Genomic DNA, 20,568 nt, shown 5'->3' with positions numbered 1-20,568 from the left:
ATTTGCTTTACTCATGTGTGGATAATGTGCCGCGTCCGGCGTCGTTTGGCTCCTTTGTTGCGTTCGTTTTTTTTAATGGTGAAAAACATTTCAACACGCTGTAATTTAATACCCACAATACACCAAGACTGTGGCGATGCGATACATTTTTTGACCACACTGGTGTGGTTTGTGAAAGCCCGCCCTGACTCCCGGAGGGGACTCTAAAGAATAGATTCAACAATCTTGAGTCCGGATCTCCCTCTTTAGATTTTCTGTCCCCTTGTGTGGCTTTAGTCAATACCAGGAACTAGGGAAGGGAGACAATTAAAACCGCATGACAGACAAACCACACAGGAACGGACGGAGGAAAGGGGAGTACAGTGAACCAGAACTACACTTCACAGAAACAGACGCATTTCTGCGAGCTTGAGAAAAGACGTGGTTACATTCGAGTCCTTGAGATAACGAGGCAATTGCTATGTTAACTGATGTCTCATTTAAGCACGACCACAGAATCTGATACTCCTGATGACCTGGCCATCTAGAAAAGTGGCCTAGAAATGAAGTTAAGTCGTCCAGGAGTAGTTCCAGAAGTTCAAGTGCGACTCATTTACCACATAGACCCCCCCCCTCCTTCCCAAGCCGCGACCGACCGTGATTATCTTGTGGTTGTATCATCAGCACAAAAAGATGAACAACTGTATTCGAAAGAAAAGGATAGGAACAACCACATTTTTAAAACCCTGTTGGTCGCTTCCCTTGCTAACGCTAGAGGAAGCAAAAAAAAGAAAAAAGAAAATATTCAGCAATTTACATCATTGCCCTCCTCGCCCCTCCTCCAACAGCAACAGGGTCGAGATCATGCTTTTCGGCCGAAAACTATTTGGTTTTTAATGTGCTAATGTTAGCTCGCCAATATGCTAGCTAACATAAGGCATGTTTACATAGAAAGCTATAGTGTAAACACATCACCATGAAAATTACAAAAAGGATGAACCTCAAACACCTTTGCTTTCCATCACAGTATTTCATTATCCTCGTCTCCTTCCTGCACATAAACATTGAAGTCTTTCCGAGTCTGATGATGCCGTGGTTCGAATTCAAAAACGCATCATTTCCAGGGCGCCGATGACAGCGGAGCCTTAAAATCTGTTTGCGCCGTCACAAGCTGATGTTTACAAAGCAGCAACTCTTCTCTTCAGAGAAGGAGACGAGGTCTGGACGGAAACAGGTCACCGATCAAGGTGAAACCCCATTTGTTAAATTGCGGTGAGATGAGGCGACATGCTAATGCTCAAACAGGAAGGAGACGCTGGCGGGAGGACTCGGGGGACTCGTCATACATACAAAGCAGCATCTGCTTAAACCAACTGTGTTCACACTTGTGTGTGTGTGTGTGTGTGTGTGTGTGTGCGTCTGCACCGGAGTCTTTTGGACACTTGAAATAAAGCCAATTGTGAAATTAAGATTTACCGTTATAATATCCTCAGTGTTTGTTACACTGCATTAAACATGAGCTGAAAGGCTTAAAAATGTGTGTTTGCGATGCCATGACGTGTTTGCGTAAGGTCTGTGTGTTTGTGGCCCTCGCCTGATGAAGTGATAAAGTAAAAGACTTGCACTCTGATCGCTAACAGATGCTTCAGTCTCTCTCCTCGCCTCCCGTCAGATCTCTCTCTCTCTCTCTCTGCCTCTCATTTCCCTGCCTTTCCCTCTCCGTTTCCATCTCTCTCTCTCTCTCTCTCTCACCTCCACCTCTCCATCAAGCTGCTGCTAATGTGACTGTGTATAATCATCTCTCCCATGGGTGCTTGTGTTTATGCCCCCCCACGCTTCTCATCATTAACATCAGTGTCCCCACTTCTTGGCAAAACAGTTCAAGTGAGACAGATTACCACTGTTCCTTCTCTTTCATTTGCAAAGGGTGATGATGAGGTCATTTATTTTCCCTAAATTATCAGAAAGTTTTAACTGTTGCCATTTGGAGACTAGATTCCTGCAGGTGGGAGTGAGGGTTTAGGTGAGGACCTTCAACACAACACTGGAGTCAGACCACATGATATTTGTGTTTTTGTCAGATTAACTGATCATAAAATCATAAGTTCTTCCCAAATCAGATCATTTCTGAGACACGCAGCACGACATGTGACTGGTGAGGAGGGAGCAGGAATCCTCCTCTTAACTCATGTTCGATTTATTTCCCGGTTCCCAACATACAGAATGTATGGATTGGTCATTAACAAGCTGATATTGTCTAAATCTTGCCTCCCTGTCTCCTTCAAATTACTGTTATATTCTACTATTTTCATGTTGCGTCATATATTTTGAGGTAACTGCCCAGTGACATCAGAGACTGGGATTCACCACCTGAAGCTGAACACCTCAGGTAAGGAAAGAACGTGAAAGAAAAAACGCTCCCGTCTTGTACTGAAACTCACTTTTAACTTTGTGATTAAAAACAGGTTTTTATGGTGCCTCAGTTATTGTTTTGCAAGAATGGACACTGCAGGTAAAAAAAAAAAAACACATTCGTCAAAGATTTCCACTGTTGAAAACTGGGAGGAGTCTCGACAACAGGTCTTTGTCTTTGTCTGCTATGATACAAAACACGGGAAGAGAACAAGCGACTGTGGCGCTCATTTTAAAAGCCCCCTGTGCGTCATGGTGGGATCTCTCCTGGGGCTGATGATGTGTTATATTATCTGTATTTACAGAAGCATGAAATCAAGATTCCCTAACATAACTCCTACATCATTCAAATCAGTGATGCCATGTTAAAGCATCAGAGTTAAAACTGACCAAACAAACCGTTTCCCATCTCCCCACTCTGCCCTGTGAAGGCTTTGCTGCTCCGCTGGCGAGGGACAATGAAGTTTACTGAAGGCTCTCTCTCTCTCTCTCTCTCTCTCTCTCTCTCTCTCTCTCTCTCTCTCTACCACGTCTGTATTAAACTAAAAATACATCACTAATGCAGAAACTGACCTGCTTCTCCCTCATGCTTCATTTCTTCACATCAGTGCTGAGGAAACACTCCAGGAAGTGTTGTGAGGGAAGCACAAGTGAATAAAGCTCGTACAGGGACGAGTTATTTTCCGCCACACATGCATGAGAGCGGAGGAAGGACGAGCCGACTTTGGAAGTTCATTAAGCATTCATTACAAGAGGTTTATTATCACCCTTGAAAACACGACCATGTTTCTTTTACGCTTTGTCCTCCCGCTCATTATCTCGGCCGACGGACACATAAATAACGCTGTCACTTCCTGCTCAACGATTCCTCTCTAATGAGAGAACATTATCTTCACATCATTCAGCTCCACGTTGTGTTTTCATCAAATTAATTAGGAGCGGCGGCTGCTCTCATTAGGATGCTCTCGAAAAGAAACACATCACAACTGAGGCCTCAGGCGCATTAGTATGCAAAAGGTACTCACTCATTTACGCACACACACACACACACACACACACACACCACACACACACACACACACACACACACACAGGCAACAATAACAGGCCCCTTGGCAGCACTAAAGTCTTCAGGCTGAGCCACTGACACGAGTCTTGCGTCGACACAGCAGCTCTATTGTGTCACTTCTGACTAAACTGGCACTGCGCACACACACACACACACACACACACTTTTTTGGGGATGACACAGACTCTCTTGTCTGGAATTCAAAGTTAGGTCAGAGGATGAATAATGATAGAAGTGGATTAGTGGGATGATGCCAAATGCTTACAGTTGGTGCAAGTGTGGTGTGTTTTTCTGTGTGTGTGTGTGTGTGTGTGTGCTCCACAATGAAAATGTTCATATTTTAAGCAGGAAAGCAACTAAATTAAAAAAAAAAGTTTCATTTAAAACAGAATGAAATTTCCTACATTTTTTCTTTGCCACAAAATACAACAGTCAACTTTGAGTTAGTGTAAATCACCTTTTACCTGTAAACAAGTCTTATTAACTTCTTTCTCACCAGAATATGTGCAGATTCAAACATTTACCATGTGAGATTTCCTTCTTTCGGAGGAAAGTTCGGCCTCATTTTGGAGGAATTAATTGGGCAACCTTGTTTACCGTCTTTAAAAAGCCTGAATTAATGGTGTTTACAAAGTTGAGCATCTGTCTAATTTTAGCAAACAGAGCTCCCATGAGTGTTAGAAATAAAAGTCTCACTTTCTGCATAAAATATAACTTTTGGAAACAAAATTCCTTTAACAAATCAATTCATTCAATATCTTATCACAAAAATGTTTAGATGTTTCTTCAGTGTCTGAATATTTTTCTGAGCTTTCTGGTTCAGACACACACACACACACACAAACTGAGATAATTCCCTCATCCATTAAATTTTTCACACTGAATTAGACAGATAAAAGTCACACAGCAAACAGTGTCAGCTAAGAGACACACACACACACACACACACACACACAGTCTGTATAAGGGTGTCACTTACTCTCAGTTAAAATCCCCTGCAGTCGCTCGCTGCAGATTTCTCAGCCCCGTTTATCCAGACTTTGGTCAGAGTCACGAATGCATCTCCACACTGGGCTGAATGAGCGGACGAGCAGTTAGAGAGGCGAGTGAGCGAGAGAGATAGAGACAGAGTGTAAAAGGGAGAGGGGGAGGGAGAGGAAGGTTGGGGAGGGCTGAGCAGTCAGTTAGATTAAGCGGAGGAGGAGGAGCGCCGCGCACTGACTTGACTTCCAGGAGCTGAGAACATAAAACACAAGAGAGAAGGGAGGAGAGAGAGGAGGGAGGGGAAGGAAAGAGGGACCACAGTGGGAGGGAAGGATGGAGGGAAGGACTGAGAGGAGAAATTAAAAGAGGGAGAGAATGAGGGAGAAGGTGAGGGACATAAGGTGTTAGGAGAGGAGAAACTAGATATGAGATTGGAAAAGAGGCAAAGAGCCATGAAGGGAGAGAAGAGAAAGAGAAGAGAAAAGGAGAGGTGGATGGTGAGAGAAGGGAGTGGAAAAAGGGAGTAAAAAGAGGCTGGAGGGGAGGACAGGAAGAGGTAGGAAGTGAGAAAATGAGGCAGGATGCAGAGAAGGCAGAAAGGATGGAGTGAAGGAAATAGATAAAGAGGGAAAGTAGGAGGCAGGGAAGGAAAGAGGGAGCAAGAAAGTTGAGGGAAGCAGAGAAGGAAGAAAAGGAGGTAATTAATAAGAAAAGGAGGCGGGAGAGAAGGTTGTAGGAGGCAAGAAAAAGAAAGATGATATAAGCAGGTAGGAAGGGAAGAGAGTGAGGAAATGAATTTGGGAAGTAAAGGAGGAAGAAAGAGGGAACAGAGGTATAAGAGGATGGCTATAGGTAACGAAAGAACGAGAAAGGAGTAAGGAAGAAAAGAAGGAAGGAAGGTAATAAGGAGAGAAAAGAAAGGAGGGATGGAAGGAGAGGAGGGACAAAAAGAAGATGTAATTGAGGAAATGAGGTGAGGAGAGAAGGAGGTGGAAGGAAGAGGGGTAGGAGGGAGAGGAAGAGGGGAACCGGAGGAAGAGAGAGAAGGAGGAATGGAGAGGGAGAGGTAAGGAGTGTGGGAGAGTGTGAGTGGGAGGAGGATTAAAACGACGGGATAAAAGCTCTATAAAAAGGACGGACAGGAGAGACGGCGCTGAGAGGGGGAAGGAAAAAAAAGGAAAGAAGTAGCAGCAGACGAGGAGGAGGAAAATGGTGCAGAAAAAAACTGGAAGGAAACAAAGAGAGAAGGAGGAAGAGGTGAGAAAGACAGAAAGAAGAAGAAGGAGGAGGAAGGAGGAGTTTCCCCTGGTGGAGTCGAGTGAACGGTCAGTATTTAGCATATTTAAATGCAAATGTGCATCAAAAATACAACTGTAAAAGTAGCAGTAATTATTATGTAGCTGCCTGCGGACAGTGGAGAAAGATTCAAAACAGGAACTCTGACTTGTTATCACATACAGCAACATTACTAGTAATTTGAGGCCAAAGTTCAATATTCACTCTCCTTTTAGCCTCATCCAGCTAAATGCTACGCTACGTTCACCAGCTAGCTACCAGCTTCATCTCTACGCGGCTGGGAACAGCGCTGAAAACCAAAACAATGAGCTAAAAAGACGCTCAAACGCTCAGCAGAACTTCAGGAAACTACAAAGTATTGATTAGTGCAGCTTTAACAAACATTAATCGATGCCCCGATGTGACCTTTAAAGTCTGTCTTGATACATCATGGAAGATAGTCATGATAAAATGAAGGAGCTTCTGGTTACCATGGTTACTTTAGGCATTTTTGTTCCATAGAGAAATGGTGGAGGATGAGCTGAGGTCGTCAGCACCTGGATAAGTTTGGCTTGTGAACGTTTTGCTTGTATAGTAATTAATTAACTGAAAAAAATCCAGCGTGCAAATCACATTCTTTCCTACAGCTGTGCAGAGGCCAGAGTGTGTGTGTGTGTGTGTGTGTGTGTGTGTGTGTGTGTGTGTGTGTGTGTGTGTGTGTGTGTGAAAACAAGCCTGGAAAATGTCTGTCAGCAGTCCAGCTGTGTGGCCCAAAACAACAGCAGTTAAAATGGACGACACTGCGACCTCCTGACCTCTGCGGTCGACCCCGGACAGAGTTCAGGTGTCACGCCCCCGACTATCTAATAAGAGCGGACGACACTAAAGGACAGGTAAACAAGTCAAAATGGCTTCAAGACAACACAGTCGCAGCACAGGGGAAGAACGACATATAAACATCACGCTGCAGACGGACACGGAGACTAAACAAAAACAAATCAAAACAGCAGCGACTTAAAATTAGACTGAAAAACACAGAATCAAAACATTTCACTTCTTATCTTCAGTCTTTTTTAACCTAACCTGCTTTTTCAGCTGCCAAAAAATATCAGTTTAATATATAAACGTCAGACATTTTGATATTTACAATCCAAACAGCTTCAGTCTTTGTGTTTCGTTTTTACATGTGACCAGTAAAAAACAAAGAGAGTTTTCAGAGAGTCTGAGCGGAGCTGTAGCTACTACGGAGGATCAAAAGGTCATGACCTGGGTATATCTGTCTTGGGGTTTATCTCACTGAGGAGATATGGGCCAACAATTAAACCATCATTCAAGGCTGTGGTTCCCAATCTGCTAGAGTTCTGCTACACACACACACACACACGCGCACGCAAATATATATCCTGACTCTTCTTTATTTGTTGCTTTTGCTTGTGAAATACTGCTCAGTTTTATCTCTTCTGGCCTCAGATAATCAAATAATAAAAACAGACGTCTTTATGGCTGAACTTTCTTGAAGTGGTGTTTTTCTTTAGGGGATTTTGGGCCGTGACTTAGCATCTCTAAAATCCTGGCTACGGCCATTTGCTTTGACCTCGTTTGAAGATTTCAATGCTTTTTATATAAAAAGGAATCCGTGTTTTTTCACTGAGATCATCCTAAGACTTTGAACGTGTCGCGTTTTCTCTGGACATGGTTTTAAATCTTATTTGTGATCAATTTTTAATGGTCCAGAGTTTGTGTTGTGTAAGCAACCTGGACGTCCCAGATAAAACTAATAACGAAATGAAGCCTCATTGATTTCACCTCGTGTTTTTACCTGCTGCCAATCAGCTGCGAAAAAATGTCCATTTAAAGTGAATTAATTTCTGTTTCTTTTTCTTTATTAGAAAAAGAAACAAAATAAATGAATTTATCAAATCTGATGAAAAGATTTGTTGAAATTTCTCTTTTCTGTCAAATACTGAAGAAACTGTCTTAAAATAATCTTTGTAAAAACATATATAAAAATACAATGAACCTCCGGCTCCAGCCTCGCTGTTCCATAATGTAGAAATGTGCTTATTACAGTAGAAATAATCTTGACCTTTGACCCCTGACCTGTCCTTTTTTCCATTGATCTCATGGCTATCACCCTGTCGTTGCGCGTGAGTCAGCTTATTCTCCGTCTCTTCTTCCGGCTTCTCCCTATCATCTTTGATCCTGCCAACTTCCAGCGACTGTGCCATACATTTCCAGGTCAAAGGTCACGCCTTTGAGTCGCACGGTCACGTATCTCATGTCCTCTAACTCATGTGCTGACTCCGACTGTCGGCTTCAAAAACAGGATGGATGATGACCAGGCACCGCTCACACAGACACACACACACACACACACACACACTGCTGAGGCAGGATATCCACGTCAGGACGGCGTGGTGAACTTCGTTGACTACACCGCCACCTGCAGGCGAAACAATGTACAACGAGACTAAAGGATTCATTCATTAAAACATGAACTGATGCACAGGGAAATAAAACTTTATATTTCCAGTATGTGAAATGAATGAAGAGCATCAGCCTTCGATACATTTTTCAGATAAACCCAATCATTTTTTAAAGTCAAAAAGACGGGGGGGGGGGGTTTTCTCATGTTCTTCTTTAAACCTTGTTGCCAAAAACAGAAAAACCACCAAACTGGCAGTAAATTATTTTCTTCTATAAACAGTGATAACCATGCCAGGACACTAAATTGGTGTCTGGTCCTTTTCCAGAACGTTTAAAAAGGAGCCTGGATTTGAGATTAAAGAGGAAGTTAATCGCTTGCAATCAGCATAGAGATCATATTCTCCTTTTCTCTTCAGCATGAAGAGAGAAAAGAGGCAGAAAGTGGCGTCATGCTTCTTGTCCGTTCAAGACGTGTTGTGAAAATAATGATTTAACGGAGAGACTCTGTTCACTGTTGTGCTGTAATCAGGACCGACTGCCGTGACGGAGCATCAGGCTGTTTTTGGGCATAAAATGACAAACGCTTAACGAGCGCATCAGTAATCGGCAGTTTAACAATTTGAAGAACTTTTTAACTGCACATCTTCATCATGAAATCATCATCATCATCATCATCAATCCAGCCTCCATGATGTTATTTCTCTTCGCACACAAGCTTCACACACACTCCAATGTTTTACTTCCAAATAAAGGCTGTATGCACAAATGCTCCCTGATTAAGAATATCAGTCACTCTGCGGACATTTGACTTTAAAGGAAAAGGTTTACAAGTTTTCAAGACTTTCTTAAAACAAAAAACAAAAGTCAGTTGACCATATAAGGACTGAAACAGGTTTTATTTACTGTGATCATTTCTCTCGATCATATTAGCCATTAAAAGAGCTCCTCCTTTTATTATAAGTGACAAAACCCACATTCATCCCTCTGTGCTAAAATGCATTCAAACCTTTATCTGAATATAATCTCCTACTTTATCTTTCCCCAAACGTTAAAAAGTGCATTAAAAAAGACTTTAATTTTGGAGCATATTTATTTGTTTTGTCCAACTTGTGGCTAAAGCTGCGCATTAGCTTCAGATAAATGTTTGTATAGCGTCTGTTGATTCTGTCCCCCATCACTTACACTGAAAGCACATTAGGAGGGAATGATTACAGCAACTATTTCAATGTTTATGGGTCTGACTTTTTGATTTAAAACTGCAAACCAGTCTTTTAACCTGCATTAACTGATTTTTTTTAGCCACTGTGAGGGCAACACAAAGAGCTGCAAACACTTGTCCTACATCGACATTATCACCTTATAAAGGTGTTGCAATAAAAAAGCAGACTCAGAGCAGCGTTAGCATCGATATGGAGTCATGACTAAGTGATGATATTCACTCATGTTAGCTTCGGTTTATGTTTCCACCAACTCCTGAGGGAAAATATCTGGCATTTTGGCAGCTAAATGTTCACCAGCTTGTTGTACGGTGGGTTTTCACAGCTGCTTCACTCACAAAGTTGCTCGATGCTGAAAGAAAACAGTAAAAACTGCAGGTTGCATATCAAAAACAACGAGCTGCGCAGCTCTGAGGGGAAGTGCAAAGCCTTCCTCATTACACACCGTCATCCAGTAAATAGAGTTTAAGTAAAACACTGGGGTGAAGACCTGAGCTTAAGTTGAAAGTGCACTCGAGAGTAAGTAAGTAAGTAAGTAAACAGGCAAAGGAAGAGAGGACAGAGTTCAATCCTGATTGTTTTTACGTGAAAATAAAAGGTATTTACAAGTTACACACGAAGTTGTCAGATGAATCCTCCACCGACTGAAGTCCACACCTTCGGTTAATGACACCTGTAAAATCACTGACCTACAAGCTACTCATTGCAGCAACAGGAGCAGATGTAATTACTTGCACTCGCTTGCAGACACCTAACACTCTGAATTTGCACCAGTTTCCTGACTAGATGTGCTTAGAGGTGTGAAGCTATTGACGGCACACACATGCACACACACACACACACACACATGCACACACACACACACACACACACACACACACACACACACACACACAAGATATTTATAGAAGCAAAAGTCACCTGGGGCTGTGGTAAATGTGGTGTTCTTGACTTTAAAGTTACATGCACTGAGGGTTGTGGATCACTGCTCTAATGCTGCTAATGTGACTAAGCATCCAGCTAAGTGCTCTGTGTGTATAATGAAGCACGTACAAAAACACACTGGCTGAGCAGCAAGTGGTTAAAAACTTTGCTTCCTCACTTGTTGTCTTTGTTTATTTTCTTCTTGTTTTTAATTTCTTCTTTCATGCTAAGTGATCAAAAAGCTCCGTGTTATCATTTTATGGCTTTCAGCAGCCGGGTCCAAGTACACAATTAATACCTACCTGTAATTCACTTGACTGCAGTAATTTAGAGATGAAGAGCATTACTCATTCACCTTCATGCTTTATTTCTGGAGACACAGCAGAAGGAAAGGTCGCGGAGTCCTTCTTTATCAAGTAGATAAAGAATTATTGTCTCCTAAATTACAGTCAGATTGGGTGAGTCCCTGTCATATAACTGCCTTCACCATAGAGACGGGACAACTGGAGAGCATTTCGCTGATCAGCTGATGCCTGCATGTTGTTGAGGGAGATGTGATAATGTCTAATGCCCTTTTACACAATCAGTGAACACAGGATTTGGTCAGAACAGCTGGTCAAACGAGAACAAATTATTGATCGCAATAGACAATGAATTAAATTCATTTGAAAGTGAATGGCGTGATCATTGGATTTTCCTCACACGGCAACAAAGTAAATCCACATCACCACCACACAATTAAGCAAATTATCTTCTCAAAGTTCACACAGTTTTAGGCAGGAAATGATAAACACTAGAAAGTCCATACGAAGTGGAGAAAGCTAACAAATTAGCAACACTTCTGTAATGACGGTGACATACATTCAGTTGTAATCCACAAGTGGATGAAAAATGTGTTGTTTTTATTTAAAAAACAGCTGAACAGGGTAGCTAGCATGCTAACTGTCAGTTAGCGCCTTGCTAACCATGTTTCCAGGTCATTAAACTCCAGTTTAAGATAAAATGCTGTATTGTCAATGCAAAATATTTTCTAAATCTTCACAAGAACAACTTTGCAATCACACAACCAGCCTGAGTTTCCCTGCTTTTTGCGATTGCTATCAAGTCAACAACATGCTAGCATCCGTACGACACAAAAAGGTGGTATAACCATAACCAACGTCATTTTACTGATTGGCCTCTGAGCATGGCATTAAAATAATTTCTCTATGAGCTAAATACCAGACTCAAACCTGCCGGTTTTTACCACCCAATTTAAGTTTCTTTCAGCCTTTATCTTCACCAATAAACTGGACACAAATTCCAAGATGGTGGATGACTCCAACTTCTACTCTTTGGGTCTTTCTTGCTAACATCACCATGCTACATATCACATTATGCCTTTCCATCATCTTTCAGAGTCTTTTTCCTCTGTGTTTGTGTAAGAGAGACGAGGAAATGCCATCGCTGATAGAGGAAACAAGATTCCAGTGAGGATATCGATAACAAGCGTTTCTCACTCCGCCTCTCTTCTCTAAACAGGACGTCCACGTCCGCACCCATCGTCATAATCATCATCACAGCTTACAGTCTAAAACATCCTCCTCTCTTAATTTCTGCTGCTGCGGTGGTGAACGTACCGCAATGATTCAATGACTTCCTGCTCAAAGGGGAAATTGCACTAGTCTAGTTTAGTCTTAAGTGACGTCAAGCTAATGCTATTAATAGTATTGCTGTAAATGCTTTTTGCTGAAAATGTTAATATCCTGACGTTCAGCAGGTGAAGTTTGCCACGGTTTTCGTCTTAGTTTAACATGCTACCATTTACTAAAAACAAAGCACAGCTGAAAATGAAGTAGTGGAGAAGTTAAAATTTATCTGATGGTACTAGATGAAAAGTTTAGGGGTCGCCAAATGTCTTAAAGTTCGAACCGGAACGTGTGTCGAACTTCATTGAAATCCATGCAATAGTTGTTGTTGAGAGACTCAAAACCAAAGTCATGGGATCACAAAAGTCAGTAGGATAAACCATGAATGTGTGCAACCAAATATAGATACAATCTGTCCAATAATTTTCAAGATATTGCACTGAATAAGTGAAAACATATGGTTGTTCTATGAGAAATGTTAGGACATCATCAGCCGTGAAGTCCTTCAGTGTCCTTATCGAAATTCATGGCAACTCATTCAACAATTATTGAGATATCTGAGTCGAAAACCCAAAGATGTCGACATCATGGGAAGACACAGGAAACATCAGGGGATCACCAAAGGCCTGTTCGGACCTGTACAAAATGCCACGGCAATCCGTCGAGTAGTGTTTGTCCTGCTGCTCTGCTGCCTCCCTGATGGTTGCTTGATGGATAAAAATCTAAATATCTAAAGTGCCTAAAGCTTTGCACAGTACTGTTGTCGACCAACCAACAGTGCCAGCGCTAAAATGCACCAGCCTGTCTAACCAAAGGTCAACAGGATGTTCTCCCCTTCACGAGCAGCTCCTTGCCTGTACTTACTTCCTGGTTCTTTGATCACTTGTTCTTATGTTCTCGCTTTACACCTCAACACATGTTCGTATCAGTCAAAACAATTCTGTCCTCAACATGACATGATCACAAAAAACAAGGAATAGAGAGGCAGAGATAAGTAGAAAAGAACAGAAGAGAGTTTGTATAAAACTCAACTTAATAAACTTACAAGTAATAAAAAGGTGATTCATGTTTTCCGCCTCCTGTAATTTAAAAGAAGGGCTGTTATCGTATCTCTCCGAGGTCTTTACTCCTACAATCAACTCTGCAAGTCGACAGAACAAAGAGATGATCTTATTTTGAAGAACACTCTGGGGAATCTGGCTCAGGGAAAAAAAAAAAAAATATATATATCAAAGCCCTTTTTCAGTAATCACATTCTCTCGCTGCTCTCTCCGAAAAAAAGAAAAAGAAAAAGCAAATAATCAGAATGTTATGTTTTATTTTTGTGGCTTAATTCAACATAATTATGGATGTGATGAGTCGATTTCAGTCTGAGTTCAAAGAGCCTTTGTAAACTTCCAAAAATATGTACAACATCAAAAAATGTTCATGTAGATGCACAAGTTTACTTGTACTGCTTCTCTGTGTGTGTCTGTGCAGTATGTGCCTGCATGCAAATTCGTATTGGCCCCATGTGTCGGACATCTTGATTCCTGTTCTCTCCGATACTCATGATAATGCATCTGTATGTGTTTGTCTTTGCTTGAGCCTGTTCTCCCTGGAAAAACACAATAGCTATCCAAACACCTCATACGACTGGTGTTTACATGTGTTTATTTGTGAGCATCAAGTATGACACTGATTTAGAGCCTTAAAAGTTTGTTTGTTTCTTGTATCCTACCGACTGATCTCAAACCATGACGACAAAGATTTCTGAACTGTAAACTTGTGACACCTTGTCATCGTTTGACTATGTCTACCAGCTGTGTTCAGTTCATTCAAAATTGATTTTTCTCAGATTTTTCTCGGACGTAGGCTCCGTGATGTCACCCACAGGTTTCTGAAGGGCGGTTTTGAAGCTCAGAGCGAACTGCTTCACCATCCCCATCTTGGCACTGCCCGACTCCGCCTACCTCCCGGCTAATTCCAAAAATGGACAAAAAGGTGGGTTTAACATGAGAGTCTACGGGGATTGACTCACTTTTGGAGCCAGCCTCAAGTGGTCATACGAGGAACTGCACTTCCTGTTTTTCTCATTTTTCAGCTCGGAAGTTTGCCACTTGGATTTTACCTCGAGACCCCATTGTGAGAGTCCTGACTATAAAATTTGCAAACTAATCACTGGTTTAGATGACTGGCAAACATCTAAACTTCTTTTTAGTAATACATATATAAAACATTTCATACAGATTCTTTTTCAGTCACACTCCTGCCCCCGGCTCCAACAACTGACTGAAATATGCAAGTGATCAGCTCAGACTGCAAAATCAGGATGTAAAAATCAGAGCTCTTGCTTCCAACATGAGGACCAAAGCTACAGACCAGTTCCAGTGATACGAGTCTGCAGCCGACCGTGACCTCTGATCTCCCGTCTGCAGCAGGGAAAAGGGGAAAAAAAAAAAATCTCTCCCTGCAGCCACTGATAAAAGTGTCACGTTATTTCTGCTGATGCATTTTGCCGACTTCCACAAAGTTTAGCTCAAGTGTAAAGACAGTCTGAGATGTTAGATTATAACCACAAAACAACTGATTCACCCGCTGGAAGATCATAATGTTGATGCTATTTTATCTTTATTAGTTTAAACATCAAAATTCCATGTCAACGTTAGTTACGGCTGTGACTCAGACATTCCTCAGCTCGCTATGGCATTTTAACATTCTTTACAGTTAAATACTTCTTTAAAAATCTGATTACAGGGAGAATGTCTCACTTCAAAATGATTATTGAAAAGGTCACTCGTCTGCAGAAACACGCTGAAAAACAAACACCTACTGCTGAGCATTGTAGAGGAAACACTTGCATTATGTAATACATATATATATATATATATATATATATATATATATATATATAAAAAAAATATAAAACAAACAAAGCAGGCTCTTAAGCATCAAGCTAAAAAAAAATGGACCAGCAGCAGCTTGTTGACATGAAACAGCTATTAATCAGCGGCAGGTTCGTTTGTTCTCTTGTTATTAGACGAGGTTTTACATCCCCCCCCCCCCCCCCCCCCACTCCTCCCAGAGGACAGTGGCAAGAGAGAGAGAGACCTGCCTTTTCAAAAGATATGATGTAATCAGCATCTGCTTCTGTGGCTGTACGACATACGTTTGTTGTTGTACCGCAGCATGACATCGTACAGCGCTACATTTTTGTTTCTGTCAGGCAGCATTTACTCTCTGTAAGTTCATACGAGGCATTCATGTTTTTTCACCCCCTTTGATCCTCTGCGCTTTTCCCTGTTTGTTTTATTTATAGCGACAGTGATATAAACCAAAGGAGAAGTTGTGGGGGGGGGGGCAGATTTCTTTGGATTGCACTGGTAGAAACAGCCTCTATAATGAAGCAGACGTTAGATAATGTATAGGAACTTACTGACCCTGCTGCCTGAGGTGCGTTTGAGTCACAGAAACACAAAAGTACAAAGTCAATATGCTAATTAGCGCCGAGATCCAAATGTGTAATGAAAAATATAACATGGCATCCTTTATCAGATGCTATTAGGAAGGTGTTGAATTTTGTGCACTGGCCCTTTAAAGTAGCAAAAACAGCACACAAGACAGTCTGACCTTTGAACTCCACAGTAATGTAAAGCTGATCAGATTATAGGGAGTACACGCACGCACACACACTTACTTCAATGCTTACCCCACATACAGACTTATCATTCATGCACAAACTTATCTTCAAATATGGTCAGATCTTCATCTCCATTAGAAAAATGAAAAAACAAACAATAAATCTATTTTAACTAATGGCACACAAATCGTTCACAGCTCATTAAAACGCTGGAGAAAAGTATGTGAAGCCCTCGACTAACAACAGGAACAAACGCTAAACGGAGTGAGGAGTTATCAAACCTGGAGTCCAGCCAATGAAACTATATTGGTGGCGTTCGGTTAGAGTCTGCTGTTCATATGAAGCATCTGCTGATCTCAGAAAAACTGGGGATTGTTGATTTGCATTTACGGAGTCATCTCAAAAGAGTTCAGATATTCATCAGTCCACTGTCGGACAAACCGTCCACACATGGAGATGATTTAGTTCTGTGGCTACTCTGCCTAGAAGTTAAGACGACTATGAAGCCCAGAGTAACAGCTGAAGCCTTAAAGGACTCGTTGGAGCTGGTTGACATCGCCGACTCTACCATCATGGCGGTGGCACATCGTGGTCGCGTGGACCAAGCTGCTGCGCTGGGAAAATGTTTTATGGACTGATAAAAACTTTAAGTTGAATTGTTTTCAAAAAGAGCTTCATCGTGGGGAAAATGATTTCCCAAGTTTATCGATGTCTCTTGCAGGATAATAAAGAGCAGAAGCTGAGTGATGCTGCAAGACAATGACTCTAAACATCAAAGTAAATCTACCACAGAACGACTTCAAAACAAAGAAAATCCACCTTGTGGAGTCGGAGCCCGGAGCCTGACAGAGCCGTGCACACACACAGCCTGAGAACATCTGAACAATAGGAAGGAATGGTCCAAAACTCCTCCTGAACACTGATCAGCAGATACCAGAGGAGCTGGTTTGAAGTTATCGGAGCCAGAAAGGAGGTTCAACCACTTATTAAATCCAAGAGTTCACTTACTTTTTCTCCTCCAGCACTGTGAATATTTAATGGCTGTGTTCAATAAAGACATAAAAGATTATCATTGTTTCTGTGATATCAGCTTAAGCACACTGTGTTTGTTTGCACTTCTGACTTAGATGAAGATCAGATCACTTTTTTTTTTTTTTTATGGCCAGTTACTGCGGAAACCCAGGTCACTCCACAGGGTTCGCCGAGCTTTTCTGGCCACTGCATTCATAACCGAGAGACGAGGAAAGAGACGGAGGGGAAATCTCTGAAATCCTCCAATTATGATAAACACAGCTGTATCGTCCTCATCGTTCTATCTGATGGACGGTTTACACAAAAATGGGTTTATGTAACAGCATTAGAATATGTGAGGTATAAACATGCAAGTTTTTCTTTTTTAAACTTATTTCACATCTGTTTATGCAGGTTTCATATTTTGCACATTTAAATTCATCGATACATAAATGAATCTTGTAACAGCCTTTTTAAACATAATATATAATGATGTGGATGCTATTTCATTGGATTTAATACACAATGAAAATATATACAAAAATATTTCATCTTGCAGAACAGTATCTACCTGTAGCGACAGCATCGTTAAACTGTTTCACGTTCATGTTCAGACACTCACGGCACGTTGTAAAGGTCGGGGAAAGATCGTCCACAGCGACCTAAGATGCAAAGTGTTTATCTCGCAAATGATGTTCGAGACTCGTGCGGAGAAGGGCGTTATGTAACCAACCGAAATGGAGATAACAACAAAAAGTCAGAGTATAAAACGGACATCAAAACGTGTCAGACAGAATCCTTAAATCAGAAAATGACAACAAGTCGTTTTTAGTGTTTGATTATGTGCCAAGCTTTGCCCTTCCCTTCATGGACAGTCTCTACATAGTCGGCCTAAATTAGTTCATTTAAACAGAGAGAACAGAGTCCCATAACAAGAGTGATGAGGTTAAGGGAAGCGTCACGGTGGTGACAGCTCTGACCCTGCCAACCCCCGGACACGACCATCCATCTTAGGATGAAAGCCGTGGTGGGATGTGGGCACCATTTTGGGCCGGGCGGGGATTTCTCTACAGGGAATAACCAGGAAATGTGGAAAATGCCAACCAGGGCTTTGATGATGGAGCCCTGCTGTCTCTGACGTATCCTGCTTCCTCCGAGCCGACGCCGTCACGTGATATCAAATCAATGAAATTCACCGATTTTTCTCCTCGTCCTCCTTTTCTTGAACCGGCTTATTTACTTCTGCATCGAGTCCATCTGAATCCAGCAGCTCCTTCGTCCCGTCTCTCTCTGAATGAATTCGTGGAAAGTACCGCTCTTATCCTCTCCAGATCTTTGACGAGCTGCCTGCTGATTGTGTAACACCACTAAGTCACGTTGAGAAGTGGATTTTTGAATAGATAACATTAACTTCAAATGACTGAGGCTGCAGCAAATCTCCTTAAAACCCAAGAAAAACTGCTCACAGCGCAGCTTAGTAAAAGGCAGGATTGAAACACATGATGTCATTCAGTGGTTTCCAGTAATATCTTGTCTTATAGGAAATAAACAAAATTGAACCCGATTCTTAAAAATAATTAGTGGTTAATTAGTTTAGTCTTAAAAATACACAGAATAAACAACAACATTTCCTTTCCTGGGCCACATCTCAGGGTGAGTTTCCTCAGTTGTCATGGAGATGGCTCATACTTATTGAAAACTGAGTAAATGGACCTTAAGATGTATTTTTTTATTCATTTTTCTTTGTGAAATTAATATAATTGTTTTATGCATTTGTTTTTGGACGATAATGGAGGTCTATGGCTCCAACAAAAGTCATTTTTTAAAAAGGAAATGAGGCTTGTACGTCGCTATCCATCCACCATCTTCATGCTGCTGATCTGCTTGTTCCAAATACTCAAATTCTCCACAACAAAACACGCCACCTCTCTTCCTCATGACTTCGCAGCCCCACCACAAAACTTTCTTAGTCATTAAGCAAAGATTCTTTGGAAAATATGGACCAATGGTGAGAGAGGCAGATTGCACAGCATTGGGCCTCTTATGGATGTTTAGACTCCGGGTCTCCAGCTGCCGTCCTTCACCAAGAAGATTTATCTATTTGATTAGATTTTCAACAGAGTGTTTATCTCTTTTTTTGAGCAGCGTCTTCCCTCACTTTCATACGATCGAATACCTGTGCAACACAGCCCCAGATCGATGCTGTGCTGAACAGCAGGTCGAGGGCTTCACTCAAGCATTACCGCTCCCCGAGCGAGGCTTTGTGGCTAAAGCCCCGAAGCCACGTGGCTCAACTACTGTCAGGCTTTCAGGGAGTGTCAGAGACAGCCCGCCATGTGAGCCGAGGTCTAGAGCGATCCCCCAGCCTCAGATGTCAATAAATCAGGCGGACGCTGACGTTTGTTGTCAAGCGGCAGGAAGATTTATCACGAAGCCTAACCGCTGACACGCGCGCAGGGCTGGAAAGGCCGACACAGGCGAATGCATGAAGATGGACGTATGTGAAGAGATAGAACGGCGGTGCCGTCATCACTGCACTGTTTTTCATTGTGCGAGTTACATAAAAATGTAGGTCTGGTTCTCTAATGACTCTTTCTGACTCGCTTCACACAATATAAACACAAAGACAGAGCAAAAGAGAGAGAGAGAAAAAAAAGATGGAAACTGTCTCCTCCACTTTCCATTGTTTTCTTTCCTGTCCTTGGCTTCAGATTTACATGGAGACTAAACACACTGAGGGTTAAGAAAGTGGGAATCTTGTGGTTTTCCTGCCATAATTCAGTACAGGTCTACCCAGGATAGAAATCATGCACACACACACACACACACACACACACACACACCTCTACAGTCGTGCAACCTGAGGGCCTGCACATGCATGCTAATGTTAAAAAACACACACACGATTCAGATGTTATCCATCCTTTCCGGAGCAGAGAGTGATTAGTGTCTCTTCAGCTACTGATTAACAAGCTGCTCGGCCATTTCCCCGACTCCACACACAACTTTACACAAGAGGAGAATCTCTTTTAAAACCCTCCATCACATGGAAATGTGATGCAAAAGTATCAAAGTGGAGACGAAAGGTCCCACATAGTATAAAAAGGTAGATGAGTGTGTGTAGTGTGATTATAGATCAGGTCTAGCTTCTATATTAATACTGAGAAAGTATCAAAGCCTCAGTCCACAGAGAAACGCACACAGCCTGGATACAGAAACTGAGCCTTAAAACCAGCCATCAGGACTTCCTGTAACTTTGTGATGTCACAACAAAGCAGTCACCACTCTCTTTGTTTAATTGAAATCTGCTATATTTCTATTAGATCACTCAGGAAACAAGAGGAAAGAGAGCGGGCTCTGAGCCTCCTCTCTTCTGATTGGCTCACCGACCTGAGAGAGGAGATGTAAAACTACACTGACATGGTTTATATACATGTTCTTTCTCCTTATGGGAATTAACACTTCGAATAAAACTAAAATATGGGACCTTTAAACAGCTGGGTATTGTAGTTTTTTTACCAAACATTAATCAAAGAAGGGATCAGTAGTGTGTTTACAGAAGCAAGCAGCATGCAGCAGTGTGGCTCACTGATGAATTTTTAATAGTTTTTGGAAAAGGACGGCGCTCTGTGGCTCACTGGGTCTTTGTAGTGGGATTTCTTCTTCAGTAATACAACAACAGCTTACAGCAGGACAGTTTTATTATCAATAAACCGAGACTCTGCGAAACAATAATCTGCTCCTCTCGCAGGTCAGGACGCCAAAACATGCCACAGTTCCTCGCTCTGTCAGGCTGCCACATGGCAACGAGCATCACCAGCGCGAATCCCCGAGACAAAACTCCAGCAATGAATCGCTCTCTTCTCCATGTGCTGAGAAAATCCTCTCTCTCCGAGAGCGAAATAAGCCCAAACAATAATAGTAAAGACTTGGCTCCTGCATTCGAGAGGTTTAACAGTCCTCTCGGAGAACAGAACATCCTTCACATGTTAAAAAGGGCAATGACACGCAAAATCATCTCTA

At 41.9% G+C, this 20,568-nt stretch overlaps 1 protein-coding gene across 4 annotated transcripts in view; it reads right to left on the bottom strand.

Annotated features, from left to right (window-relative positions):
- arhgap36 (Rho GTPase activating protein 36) overlaps window positions 1-20,568 on the bottom strand; it is a 59,437-nt gene that overhangs the window by 29,604 nt on the left and 9,265 nt on the right. Inside the window, exon 1 of one of the 4 annotated variants that reach the window (XM_056369759.1) lies at window positions 9,970-10,079. The exons of 2 other annotated variants lie outside the window; for them this stretch is intronic. The gene's annotated coding sequence lies outside the window, so the exon portion shown is untranslated. Of the gene's footprint in view, window positions 1-4,439; window positions 5,440-9,969; window positions 10,080-20,568 lie in introns of those variants that run through there. One more of the 4 variants, XM_056369758.1, reaches the window with a different exon arrangement.

This window comes from Seriola aureovittata, chromosome 23, assembly GCF_021018895.1.
Source record: "Seriola aureovittata isolate HTS-2021-v1 ecotype China chromosome 23, ASM2101889v1, whole genome shotgun sequence".
Taxonomy (NCBI): domain Eukaryota; kingdom Metazoa; phylum Chordata; class Actinopteri; order Carangiformes; family Carangidae; genus Seriola; species Seriola aureovittata.
This window is presented reverse-complemented; position numbering and strand designations above follow the sequence as displayed.